Raw genomic sequence first — 15,194 nt, 5'->3', positions numbered from 1 at the left:
AATGGGCATCCTTGTTTTACTCCTGATCTTATTGGGAAGGCTTCTAATTTATCCCCATTGCATATGATGTTTGTTGATGGTTTTAGGTATATACTGTTTATTATTTTTAGGAAAGGTCCTTCTATTCCTATACTTTTCAGTGTTTTCAATAGGAATCGATGCTGTATTTTGTCAAAGGCTTTTTCAGCATCTATCGAGATAATCTCATTTGATTTTTAAAATCCTTTTAGAGTTCCTCCATTAATTCTTTTTGGGCTTAGGAGTAATTCATATTTTTCTTGGAGGCTATGGGTGAAGCAGTATTAACACTGTTGTCTTCTGAGTTTGCTTTTTGGTCTTCTCCATCACAAAAATAACTTACTATGTTGTTTCTTTTTGTTGTTGTTGTTTACTCATTTCCTAGCTTTTTAATTTCCTTTTAACTTAAAACACAGTTAAAGTTGGGCTCTGTAACTATGGTGAAGGGAGCACTGTTCTGAGCTTCAGTTTCTTAGTGCCACAGCCTTCAGAGCCAGTTCTGAGGATCTAGAAGCTTTCAAATCTTCCAAGGTGGTATGATGTAAGAAGAGGTGTGTTTAATACTCTCCCAATCTATACTCTTGTCTGGGAGTAACCACAAGCACTCTTTTCCACCTTGGAACCATGATTAGGCTCACCTGTGGTTGTAATCATTGTCGTGTGCTGGTACTCCTCCTCACCTTAAGACTGAGACAGAGGATTGCAACCTTGATCAATATGGTGAGAGTCTACCTGGAGCTACCAAAAGTAACCTTGTAATGTACTTCTGAGGAGCTGTTTGACCCATTGCCATAGCATGCTGCTTTGAACTCCACTTCCATCCCAATGCAACAGATCTTTTGTGTGGTCTTCTAATTGTTTTGGGCTAAAAATTATTATACCTCATCTTTTTGTGGGTTATGTTGCTCCAGAATCCATTTTGAGTCATTATGTCAGAGTTTTTTGAAGGGTAATTTGCTAGAATTCAAGTAAGTCTCTGTACCTTCTCTACCATCTTGATTCCACCCCTGTGTTTCAATTTCTAAACAGAATTTTTTTCTGCTTCCTAGTGAAGACCAGTTTTAATGATCAATTTTCCCCTCTACAATAAGAATAATCACAGAATTTACTATGAAAAGATTAACAGAAAAAAAATGTGTTTTGCTTTTTTAGATCATCATGTTAAGTTGCTAGGACAACAGTGTCACACAAATGATTCAGTTATCATAACTGATTTTCCAGATCATGTAGCCAATGAATGCTTTATGGAACATCTGGTTGAACAATTTTCTTGCTTGTTTACTAACTGTGGTCTGTTAAAATTATACAGAGGGTACAAAGTGGGAACTAACAGGTGACATGGAGGCAGCTGTAGCTCAGTGGTTAGGAGCACTGGGCCTGAAGTCAGGAAGACCTAAGTTCAAATCCAGCCTTAAATACTTCTTAACTGTGTGGTTCTAGGCAAATAGCTTAACCTTTGATTGCCTAACTAAAGGATCTACTTGAGAAGGAAATGACAAAAAAAATCTCCTTTACCTTTGCCAAGAAAACTTTACAGATAGTTATGACCCATGGATCACAAGGAGTTGGACATAATTGAATTACTGAATAACAGCAAGTATGAAGTAGTTAGCTTTGAATGGGTAATCCACAGGGCAAGACTTTTTATACACAATAAAGATCATTTACTAAAATCCTTCTACAATGCCTCATTGGGGCATGGAGATGATTCTGGTTCCCTGAAGCCTATCCCAGAGGATCAGTAGCCCTGATTTTAAATTGGAAAGACTTCCAGTATATACTGGGAGAGATTGTTTATAAGCCTAATATAGGAAAGCTTGGTCAGAGATGGAGTCAAAGCTCAGGTAGAGAAGGAAATATAGAGTTTTCTTATTGGGAAACCATGTATAAACAGTCCAGGCTCTTCTTGCTTTCTATGCCAAATATGGATATAGTTGTCAGTGAAGCATTGAAAGTTTCTTCAAAGGAAAGAGATCTGATACCCAAAATAATGCTTGTAGGGAGGATTCCAGAAATGCTTCAGAAGGAAAAAAAATGCATTGTGGCTTATCTCTTCTGGGCAATTAACTTTTTAGCTATAGCAATAGCTGAAAACTGTTAACTAAAGTATGGAGAAATTTACAACCTGCTCAATGGAGAAGTCGTTTGTACTTCCAAATAATAATCCTTATGAAGCATCAAAATATTAATATGAGACAAAAGTCAAATAGCTACTGAGGTTCTGAGGGAGGAAGTTGCATGGCTATTTGAAAACTACATATAACATAAGAGTCCACATAAATATAGTGCTTTAGGAATATTTTAAAATATTATTGATATCTTTAGATTCTACATCATCCTGACTTTCATATATATGTCTCTTCCCATAAACCCTCACATAAAATCATCATTAATAGCAATGAATTAAAAAAAAACAAGTTAGCAAAATTAACATACTAACCAAATCCAACATTATGTACAGTGTTCTACTCCCAGGGACTCACAACTTTGAAATGAGGAAACTGAATTTACCTATCACTTCTTGGGGGTCAAATTTGATTATCATAATTTCACAGCTTCCTATTTCAGTTTTTCTTATTGCTATTTTTTCTATTTACATCATTATGAGATTACATCTATTTACATCATTGTGCAATCAAATGCTCCAATATTTGTCTGAATTCTTCATATTATTGTTTCTTACAAGGCAGCCTAATCATAATCTATAAATTGCTTAGTCATTCTGCATTTGTTAGGTTCTACTTTATTTCTTTTGTTGTAGATCAGTCATTTTCATCATGCCCAACTCTTTGTTTGTGACTCCATTTGGGGTATCCTTAGCAGAAATATGGGAATGATTTGGTATTTCTTTTCTATCTTATTTTACAGATATGGAAACATCTTAGAGTTAAGAGACTTGCTTGGATTCACACAGCTAGTAAGTTTATTTCTAGAGCAAAAGATGATATAATGAATACAATGTATTTTTATGCCTATGAAACCTTTATTTTTGTTTTTGTGTCTTCAGTATATATGACTAGCAATCAAATCTTTGTGTCAAAGTAAATGGGCATTTTAGTCATTTTTTAGCATAATTCCAAGAATTCTGTATAGAATGCTTGGGTCATTTCATGGTTGTATTAGTATATTCCTATCTATCTACATAAATATAGTATATAGTATAGAGTACTATTCCTATCACTCCTATAATACTGAATATTTACGTCTTTTAGCCCCTTCACCATTTTGTTGGTTGTAAGGTGAAACCAGAGATTTGCTTTAATTTGCATCTCTTGTTATCAGTGATTTCAATCAATCCTTCATATGATCATTTAAAGTTTGCAATTTTTTTGAGAATCACTCAACCTTTGGTTATTTACTCAGGAGAGAACAGTTTGAGGTCTTAAATATTTATGTTAATTCTTCACACATCTTAGACGTCATGCTCATATCAAAGATATTTGACTTGAAGATTCCCCCCTCCAAAAAATTCCCTTCTTAAAATGTTTTTTAATGAAACAGATTTTCAATTTCATGTATTCGAAATTATTGTATTTTGTATGACTTTTCTTCTTTGTTTGGCTAAGAATTCTTCCCAGATATAGTTTTTAAATACTTCCACTATATTCTAGGCTTTTAAAAAATTATGTGATCTTTTATTTTGCAGGTTGCACATCTATTTTGAACTTATTGTGACATGTGGTATAATATGTTGATATAAACCTAATTTCTGCCAAGTTATTATTCTGAAAGGAGTTCTTAACCCACTAGTATATATTCTTGGGTCTATCAGAAATAATTATTAAGTTAAGACTGTTTCTGGTTCTTATTCATCTAGTGTTTCTCTTATGTATTCTTCTTTTCTTTTTAAGCTAGAACCAAATAATTTTGATGATTACTGTTTTAAAATATAGTTTGAGGTATCAGAAATTCTATTTCTATATGGATATATATATTTCTATATGGATAATAATATCCACCTTATTTCCTAACATGTATTCTTCTAGTATCCTTGATGTTCCCCAACAAGATACTCCATCTTTCAGTTCCAGACATTATCTTTGGCTGTCCTCCATGCCTGGAATATTCTCTCTCTTTATCTCTACCTCTTAGTTTCCATCAAGGTCCAATTAAAAACCAATCTTCTGCAGAAGTCTTTCCCATTTCTTCTTAATTCTCGTGCCTTCTCGTTTAAAATTATATCCTATCCTGCATATAGCTTATATATGGTTTGTTTGTACATATTTACTTGTTGTCTCCCCCATTAGATTGTGAGTTCCTGGAGGACAGGAACCATTCTTGGCCTCTTTTTTCTGTCCCCAGTACTTAGTACGGTGCCTTGTGCATAGTAGATATTTAATAAATGCTTGTTGAAGGGGAAAGATAGGTGGCTCACTGGATGGAAAGCTAAGCTTAGAGAAGGAAAATCCTAGGTTCAACTCTAGCCTCAGATACTTCCTACCTGTGTGACCCTGGGCAAGTCACTTAAATCCCATGGCCTCGCCCTTACTTTTCTCCCTTGGAACCAATACACAGGATGGATTCTAAGAGAGAAGGTAACATATTAACATCTTGATGCTTCAGACAGGTAGTGGCATCTGAAAGACTTTATGGAGGTGATGATACCTGACTTGGTCACTGAAAAAAAGGAAGAGCAAGGAAGTGAAGAAGAAAGGAAGACAGAGAAAAAAGGAAGGAAATAAGGGATGAATGTAGGAAGGATGGGATTTCAACAAGAAGAAATGGAGGAAAGTCCATACGAGTTATGGATTTCATTATGATCAAAGGGTAGAGTTGAAACATGGCAAGATGAAAATGGGGAAATGGAAAGTATTTTCAGTTTCTGTGGTGCCTTCTCACTCTGAACATCCTACCACCAAGCCAACAGTCTTCTATTCTTGGTGAATCCCTTCTCCATTTAGGGGATAGATCCAGGTCAGCCTTAAATCATTTTCCTCCCAGCTATTTCTGTCTTTCAGGACTTTACCTTTACTCCCATCCCTTCCCTACTTCTCATACCTTTCTTCATACTTTTATATGTTCTTCCCCACCTCCATCCCACTCTACTTTGAATGCAAGTTCATCAAAGACAATGACTTTCTTTTTGCTTGTATGTATGTCCCCAGAGCTTAGCACAATGCCTAGTACATAACTTAAGAAATGCTCTTTACCTGTATAGAATATGTAAAGGGGAAGTAGTGGAGAATAAGACTGGGAAGGAAGGTAATTAAGAATGAGATTGCTAAGAACCTTGGATGACCTGATCAAACACTTATGTTTTGGGCAGCTAGGAGGCTCAGAGGATAGAAAGCCAGGCCTGGAGACAGGAGGACTTGGGTTCAAATGTGGCCTCAGATACTATTCTTAAGTTGTGAGACCCCAGGCAAGTCATTTAATCCTAGCTGCTTATCCCTTACTATTCTTCTCCCTTGGAACCAATACTTGCATTAATTTTAACAGTGAAGATAAGGGTTTTTTAAATGTTTTTGGTTTATTCGATAGGAAATAGGAAGTCATTCAAAATTTTAGAGTGAGCAGTCATATATTCAGAGGACTTGATGGGCAACAGTGTGAAAGAAATATTGGAGAGGAGACAGGCAAGAGTGGAGGTTTGTAACCGTTTTTGTGTATTGTTGTCCTTTTATCACTCTGGTATGATCTATAGACCCCTTCTCAAATAAAAAAAATTAAATTTATACATTATGTAGAATTATGGATATTCAATTACTTTGAAATAAGTTCTCAAAATAAAAAAGAATCTATAGGTTCAAGACCTTAGGATAAGAATCCCTGAACTAAAAGTAGAAAGATCAGTAAGCTATGAAAAAGATGATGAGAAACTGAATTAAAGTAGCCATGACAATGGAAAGATAGTGGTATGCGAATGATAATGTGGAACAAGAATCATCTCCCTTAGCAGAGCCAGAAGAATGTTGTACACAGAGACTGATACACTGTGGTACAATAGAGTGTAATGGACTTCTCTACTAGCAGCAATCCAGGACAATTCTGAGGGATTTATGGAAAAGAATGCTACCCACATTCAGAGGAAGAACTGCAGGAGAGGAAACACAGAAGAAAAACAACTGCTTGAACGCATGGGTTGGGGTGGACATGATTGGGGATGTGGACTCGAAACTACCACACCAATGCAACCACCAACAATTTGGAAATAGGTCTTAATCAATGACACATGTTAAAACCAGTGGAAATGTGCATCGGCTATGGGGGGGGGAGGTTTAGGGGGCTGAAGGGGAAAGTAAAAACATGAATCATGTAACCAGGGAAATTTTTCTAAAAAAATAAAATATTTAAATCTCAAAAAAAAGAATCATCTCCCTTCATGGCATAATAGAGTTTGCTAGGCATCACTGAATTGTGAATTGCTGATTGGGGGATATTACAGGTGATGCAGAGCAATTGCCCTGAGCATGTTTTCACCATGTGGAACTATGCAAGGACAGGGAACTGAGTTAATACCAGAACTTGGAAAGGGGATATATATGTATATGTGCATAGGTGTGTGTATTTAAAGATTTGATGAGAGCATATTTTCATGAAATTTTTTTCTATCTCTTTAGATTGTTGCTTGCTCCAGATTTGGGGTATGTAAGGTATTACTGACTTTTAGTAACTCTCTATGATCTGTTAAATAAAACATGAGCTTTTAAAAAATCCATTACCCCTATTCATAGAATTAATATATGTTTTGGTGCCAAGGTAGAAGAATGGTATGGGCTAAGCAACTGGGGTTAAGTGACTTGTCCAGGGTCACAAAACTAGGAAGTATCTGAGGCCAGATTGGAACCCAGGTCCTCCCATTTCCTTTACCCAAACATCCATTGAAATAATGATATGTGAGAAAAAACACTATTTTGAAGTCAAAGGACCTAGCTTCCAGTTCTGAACTTGCCATTTCACACCTATGTGACACTGGACAAATTCCTCAATGCCTCTTGGCTTCAACTTTCTCAACTGTAAAATGAAGAGAAGCTGTCAATGAACATGAAAGCCTCTACAACCCCTTGTAGTTCTAAAGCTATGATTCCATGCTTTTGCGAGATGACAAAGTTCTTTCTTATGAAACTTGCAAATTAAGCTTCTTATTGAGAACATTTACTAACTTCTGGTTAATGGTAGAAAAGTGAAAGAAAGAATGAGAAGGTTGAATAACACAATCTTTAGTCCTCTTGTTACAATGTGAAGGGAACTCTCTAGAGTCAGAAGGTCTGAGTTCAAATCTCTTTCCTGATGCTGACAATGATGCCTGTCATTCAAAGTGTTGATCATTCCTCCCTTCTTTATTTTATTTGTAACTTTGATATGCCTTTTCCCAGTCATACATAAAAGTTGTAAGTGCCAACAATGGGTCTCTATGATTATATTGTAGTACAGTAGGGAGGTAGTGAAATGTAATAGAAAGTCTAGAACTTGGGGATCTGGCTTCAAATCTGTTCTCTGATACTTACAAGCTTATAAGACTATGGGCAAGTTGTAAGATTTTCATCTTACAGTTTCATCTTCCCCTTCTGTAATTAAATGAAACTAGAGACAGAAATGACAAAGTACTCTGGAACCTTTGCTAAGAAAATCCCAAATGGAGTCACAGAGAGTTGGACACAACTGAAAAGGATTAAACAACAACACCATAGCTACATTGCAGGGTTTTTGTGACAATCAAATGGAATAATACAGATGAAGGCTATAAACCTTAAGAGCTATAGAAATGTCTGCTATTAAAGCCATCACTTATACTCATTTCTTTTTTTTAATCAGGAAATATTTTCCTCACAATAACCCTGTGCGATAGTTCCAATATTATTATTTCCATTTTACAAAGGGAAAAACTGAGACTCATATCTAGGAAATATTGGCTGGGACATATACCTAGGTCTTCTTCAAGTCCAGTGTTCCTTCCTCTCATGCTTCCTTTCAAGGTAATCCAAGTATGATTATTCCTATTCAAAGATAAGGAAATTATATGTAATTTTAAGTGACATAGTTCCTAAGTGAGAGAGCTAGGTCTTGGGCTTTTGATTCCAAGTCCATACATAAAATTACTGCAACTAAAAACACTCCAAGGTAATGGCCATTCAGGCACTGTGTCATAGAGTTTAAAGTCAAATTTTTGTAAAAAATTGTAGAGAACCCATTCTATTTTTTACTTGAATTAATGGAGTTGGGATCTGCCTTTTCAACAGATTCAAAACTGTGATTTTATTACAAGCTTCATTATGCCAGGATGGAAACAGTCATTGTAGAAAGAAATTAGAACATTAGGATAACAACAGAAATAGCTCAATAAATATGGATGGAGATCAAATCGTCATATATTAGAAATGGAAACAAAATAAATTATAGCCCATTGCCTGCATAGTGGGTACAGAACAAACAGCAGTAAGTTTGACGTTGGAAAATGATGGACACTTCTTAGACACAAGTAGAGATCTACAAAATACTGTACAAACATCAGACAAATCTCAAAGTACATCAAAACAATAAGTGAAGAGAAAATGAATTAGTTTCAAAGAGAAATGAGTTCTCTTTTAGATCATCTGATATTACTAGTTCGAGGCAGCTAAGTTGTGCAGTGGATGGAACACTGGGTCTGGAGTCAGGAAGACCTGAGTTCAAATTTGATCTCAAACAGTTCCCTTTCATGGGTTGCGAACCCTAGGAAAGCCACTTAACTTTTGTTCATCTCAGTTTCCTCATGTAAAATGGGAATAATACTAGCATCTATATCCTAGGGTTGTCATAAGGATTAAATAAGATAATCATTATACCTGGCATATAGCAAGGAAGCTTTATATAAAACATTAGCTATTATTATTACTATTATTATCTACATCAGTGGTTCCCAAACTTTTTCAGCCTTCCGCCCCCTTTCCAGAAAAAAATATTACTTAGCACTCCCTGGAAATTATGAAACTATTCATTGAACTCAGAATAGAATATAATACAAAAAAAGTGTGGCCATCACTGCCCTCCTGGATCACTGCAGCACCCATCAGGGGGTGGTGGCACCCACTTTGGGAATCACTGATCTACATCAAGGAAAATTCTCAAGGGAATTTAAGCCTAAATTATTGGTTTCACTATGTAACTATTGAAGTAATTTTCAAGGCTTTGATCCAAATAGAGATCTTGAACAATGTCGGTGTCTTCTGCATTCTGAGGATGATCTTGTCCTATGCCTTCCTCACTTTCTCCCATGCTTCATTGTAGTGTGTAAATGACCTTGCATTCTCAAAATTGTTCTACTGCTTTCCAAAGTTGAGATCACTAGGTGGCATAGTAGAGAGAGTGCTGGACCTAGAGTCAGGGATACCTGAGTTCAAATCTGTCTTCAGTCACATACTAGCTGTATGACCCTGGGCAAGTCACCTAACCTCATCTACAAAAACAATGGGGATAGTAATAACTCCTATTACCAAGGATTGTTGTGAGGATAAAATGAGATAATATTTATAAAATGTTTAGCAAGCCTTCATGCACTATAGAAATACTTGCTGCCATTATAAAGTACAGGTTCAACAATAAAATGTGGGATGTCGTCTGAGCACCAACCTAAGCCAGTCTAGTTTGTTCATTGCCACAAAAATTATTAAACTATAAAGTTCCCTCAGACTCGGCGATTCTGTGATTTTGATTGCCCACCAGGTACTCATTTCTTTTGGCATAAGCAATTCTTGAAACAGTCTACTAGAAAATGAGGACATTTCAATGTGTTCCAGAAGAATGAGCATCAACTCACCTTTGACGAGAGCAGGGCTTTTTGAAGAGCTGAATTCCTTGTTTAGGTTATTCAGGGACTTGACTGTATCACTTTGAAGAAAAGAAGAAAGGGCAAAAGGAAGAGGAACACTCAGAGGAGGAAATACTATGGTGAAATTTGAATCCTGACAATATTTGTTTTCATATATAGTTCCTGTAATTGTTTAATTAATTTAGTATGGGCAGCTAGGTACTAGAAGATAGATTTGGAATCAGGAAGACTCATCTTCATGAGTTCAAATCTGGCCTCAGACACTCTCCAGCTGTGTGACTTTGGGCAAGTCACTCAATCCTCTTTCCTTTAGTTCCTTATCTGTAAAATGAGCTGGAGAAGGACATGGCAAACCACTCTAGTATCTTTGTGATAAATTAATGTATACATGCCTATGTATATATACATTATATACATGAATATATGAAATAAGAACCCAAAGATAACAACTTTGTGATTAAAAAAATAAGGTTAGGAAGAGTCAGAGACCACTTAAATGGCTGAATGACAATTATGTATACCTTCACATGAGCTACATTGTACAGCTGGGTTCACAGAGAAATACCTCAGCTCCATTTACTTTTATCTTAACCCTAATAGACGACAATGTCTATTCTGAAGATATAAAAAATTTTATGTATTGCTTAATGAAATATTACAGGATCAAGATATCCAATTGTTTTTTTCAGAAAATATTGGACAAAATTGTGAAGCTATTTGGGTTTTAAAATTTATCTTTAATATATATTTATTTGGTTTAAAATCTGTGGTGTTATATTCTAAATCAATCAATCAATAAAATAAAATGAAATCTGTGGTGTTAAAATTGTCTAGAATTCTTAATAAAAATTTCATGAATTTCAGGGGGAAAAGAACATTTTCCATATGACTACCCCCCATTTGTGGGTGAAGAAACTAAGACTCAGTGAGATTAAGTCACCTGCCCATATTCAAATAGTTTGCAAGCATCCAAACTGAGCTGTAGACCCATTTTGCTTGTGATGTTAAAGTTGGAGTTCTTTCCAACCATACTCCTATGGCTGGGATGACTTTTCTGAACCACATTTGGAATTTCTGCTTCTGGCCAATTTCACTAATAACTTCTAGGCAGAAAAGAAAGATTGTATTACTCTTGTCTATTCAGTCATCTTTCTATGGAGATAACATGGGTATGTATTGAATTTTTTTGAGGAAGAATGGAAATAGGGAGATCAGCCATAGCCTGCTGGTTCTGAAAACTGCCTAATGCTGGGAATGCCATCAGAGGATTTGTTCTGCCTGCAAAGTAGATTACCTATAGAGATGATCTAACTGAGCAGATGTTTTCACTACGTAATTTGTCTCCAGAGATTATAAAAACCATCAAATTTTAGAAGAGAATTTTGAAGCAATAAAATACAACTTCTTCATTATACAGCTGGGTAGGGTGAAGCTCCAAAAGTAGAAGTGACTTATTCTAGACATAAAACTCACTTGAGCCAAAGTTAGGCAAGCTAGCCTTTTGCCCTTTCTTCTGAATCTTGCTGACTTTATTCTTTCTTTTTTTTTTTAAACCCTTAACTTCTGTGTATTGACTTATAGGTGGAAGAGTGGCAAGGGTAGGCAATGGGGGTCAAATGACTTGCCCAGGGTCACACAGCTGGGAAGTGTCTGAGGCCGGATTTGAACCTAGGACCTTCCGTCTCTAGGCCTGGCTCTCAATCCACTGAGCTACCCAGCTGCCCCCTTGACTTTATTCTTGAAGGAAGAAAGGTTTGTAATTCCCAGAATCAATCAGTTTCAGAGTTTTACTCTTGTTATCATTCAGAAAATACCTGCTAATCAATGTGCTAAATGCTGGAGAAACAGAGACAAAAAGGTAATATTCCTTGGGTTTCTTATGATGAATTAATGCCCATAAAGTAATTGATAAATCTTGGAGCATCACATAAATGTCAGCTGTTGTATCTTCCATTCCTCTAATGATGTGGCTTCTAATTTACAGCTTCCTGAAAGAGCCCCAGCCCACCTTTGGACAGCTCAAGGAAGCTTCTTAGGAAGTTTTTCCATATATTGAACCAAAGCCCAACTTTCTGCAATTTTCACCCATTGCTGCCTTTTCTTCTGTCTGGGAACACATAGAACAAATCTAATCCCTCTTTCATTTGACAGTCCTTTAAAAGAGTGATCGTGTCAGTCCTAGAGACTTTTAAAGTTCACCATTTTAGTTCCTTTAACTAATCCTTAGATGTCACAATGTTTGTCGTTTTATCATTCTAGGAACACTCTGATTTATTACTGGCCTTTCTAAAATGTGGCACCTGGTACTGAATGCAGACTTTAGACAAAGGCAAAGTGCCTCAGTATTTCATAAGCCACCCTCTGGGTATTTTGCTTTTATTATTGCTGTTTATTTTCCAGTCATGTTTGACTTGGTGACCTCATTTAGGGTTTTGTTGGCAAAAATACTGGAATGATTTGCCATTTCCTTCTCTAGCTTATTTTATAGATAAAGAAACTGAGGCAAACATGGTTAAGCAACTTGCCCAGCTAGTTTGAACCCTGATTTGAACTCAGGAAAATGAATCATACTGACTCCAGGCCTAACACTCTATCCCCTGAACCACTCAGCTGCCTTTGCTTTTATTAGTACCTTAATATTAGTCACTGTCTGGTATGTGGATCTGGATTGCTTATAGTCTGCCATGACCACCATGTACTTTTTCACATGAACTATTTTTTTTAGAAATACTTCTCTTAAAGAACACTATCCACATCCAGAGAAAGAACAGAGGGAGCAGAAACACAAGAAAAACAACTGCTTGATCACAAGGGTTGATCGGGATATAATTGGGGATGTAGACTCTAAATGATCACCCTAGTGCAAATATTAATAATATGGAGATAGGTCTTGATCAATGGCACATGTAAAACCCAATGGGATTGCTCATTAACTATGGGAGGGGGAGGGAAAGAACATGAATCATGTAACCATGGAAAAATATTCGAAATTAATTAAATAAATACATTTAAAAAAATACTTCTCATTATTGTGAAATTGAGTTTTTGAACTCAATTTGATCCAAGTATAGAGTTTAATTCAATTCTCAACTCATCCCAGCTAAGTTTCCTATAACATTTGGCCTACTGTTCATTCTAACTTATCCAGATACTTTAGATCTCAGCTCTGTCTCCAGCCTGTTGTAGTACCCCCTTTAACATACTTTCCCCAACTTGTATTCACAGTAATGATGCTTACATGCTGGCCTAGGGGAAATCAGTTTGTCAAGAGTTATCTCCCCCCACAACCTATACACTGTTACTTGACCCTCTCACCTTGCTCTCCAATATATTGAGCAGAACAGAATTCAGGAGAGCTCCCTATAATCCTCCCTCCAGATCAGTATTGACTTAGTAATCAATGTGGTGTCAATTCTCAATTCATTCAATCATACTTTCATCTAGCCCATATCTGTCCATCATGTGCACAAGGGTATTATGAGAGACTTTGTCAAATGTTTCCCTCAAATCCAGGTTTCAGTGGTTTAAACATTTAAGTGCCTACTATGTGCCAGACATTGGGCTAATTTCCTGAAAACACAAAAAAAGGAAAAAGTCCCTCCCTTCAAGGAGCCCCCATCAAATGGGGAGAAAACATGCAAGCTAATATGTACAAACAAGCTATATGGAGGAGAAACAGGAAATAATTAAGAAAGAAGGCATTAGAATTAAGAAGAATTGGGAAAGTTTCCCTTAGAAGAATTTAAGTTGGTTCTTAAAGGAAGCTGGTAGATAGAGATAAGGAGGAAGAGCATTCTAAACTGGAGGGGACAGACAACCAAAGAAAATGCCCAAAGCTCAGAGATGGAATACTTTGTTCAATGAACAGCAAAAAGGTCAGTGTCATAGAACCCTAAGAGCATATGGTTTGCTCTGTATGTGCATTCCCTTAATATACCAATGTAGTAAATCTGTCAGAAAAGAAGAATTAAAGTTAGTCTGACATGACCAGTCTTTGAAGATCTATGCTAGCTCTTAGTGATCTTCCATACCCTTCTTCAATGGTAACAAATCATCTCTTTCCTACCATTGTCCTATCTCTTCCATTACATTTGCTGTCAAAATTCTACAAAGAGAAGTTTGCAATCTTGATAACATTTCCTCTCTACCTACCCATTCCTCAACTCATGGCAATCTGATTTCTTCTCTTACTACTCAATGGAAATTGTTCCTACATGGCCAATAAGGAACACATTTTCACAAAAGTTATTTTCAGTTCTGATGGATTTGACTCTATGAACACCAGTTTTTATTTAGACCTTCTCTTCACTTAGCGTCATTGATAATTCATTTATATCATGCAGAGGAAATCCAAGAAATGCCTAGGAAGCAGGCAGGACCAAGTCATATAAAACATGTAGAAGCTGGCTCTAAATGGAAGGAGATGCTGAGGAGCAGCTCAAACCAAATGGTGGATGATAGAAGAATCATTGTAGACAAATGTTAGAAACCAGGAGATGGCCAGACACACATGAGAATTGTTTTGGTCATAGTAGAGGAAGGAAGTTTTTTATATGATCTGAAATCCCCTATTCATGATTTTTTGATGACAGAGAGGTGGAGCGTGCTAACATCCCTTTCTTATCTCAAGTTAAATGCCATGCTGGTACCCAAGAACATGAGAAGAGACAAAGTTGCTATTTCTTTTATTTTACATGCAAGGAAACAAATTTGGACTGAGTAAGTGACTTTATCAAGGTCACAGTGCTAGTAAATGGTAGAATTGAGGTTCAGTCCCCAGTGTTCTAACAGTCTGGTAACCTCTTTACTACACCTTTATTCACATCACTTCTTACTATTAACACTGTTAATTTGCCAAACAGGAAAATTCCTATATATCTCTTTTGGGGAGGTTTGGGCTATGCATTAATATTGCTATGAATCTGATAATCATTTTTTATGAAACCTGAAAAACTTTTTAAACAATCATCTCTTGGAAACCAGGAAAGACTGTGTGGGTGAAGCTCATTTTCTCTTGAGTGTTTTAAGGGTGGTGCTTGATTGATCTGAGACATAAATTTATTCACATATTTCTCATCAAGACACCAAATGGTTTGGTGAATTTGTTTTGATTAACTGCTTATAATCAGAATATATTTCCTACTATCAATTTTGCTTTTCTTTTTTATGGTGATTTAGCAACTTTCATGAGTACATTTTCCCCAAGAACCATCATTTCAGGTATTTGAAAGGATTTTCTTATCTTTTTTTTAAACATTTATTAATATTCGTTTTTAACATAGTTACATGATTCATGCTCCTACTTTCCCCTTCACCCCCCCCACACACCCCCACGCATGGCCGATGCACATTTCCACTGGTTTTGTCATGTGTCCTTGATCAAGACCTATTTCCAAATTGTTGGTAGTTGCATTGGTGTGGTAGTTTC

The sequence above is a fragment of the Gracilinanus agilis genome, chromosome 5, assembly GCF_016433145.1.
Source record: "Gracilinanus agilis isolate LMUSP501 chromosome 5, AgileGrace, whole genome shotgun sequence".
NCBI classification, from domain to species: domain Eukaryota; kingdom Metazoa; phylum Chordata; class Mammalia; order Didelphimorphia; family Didelphidae; genus Gracilinanus; species Gracilinanus agilis.
This window is presented reverse-complemented; position numbering follows the sequence as displayed.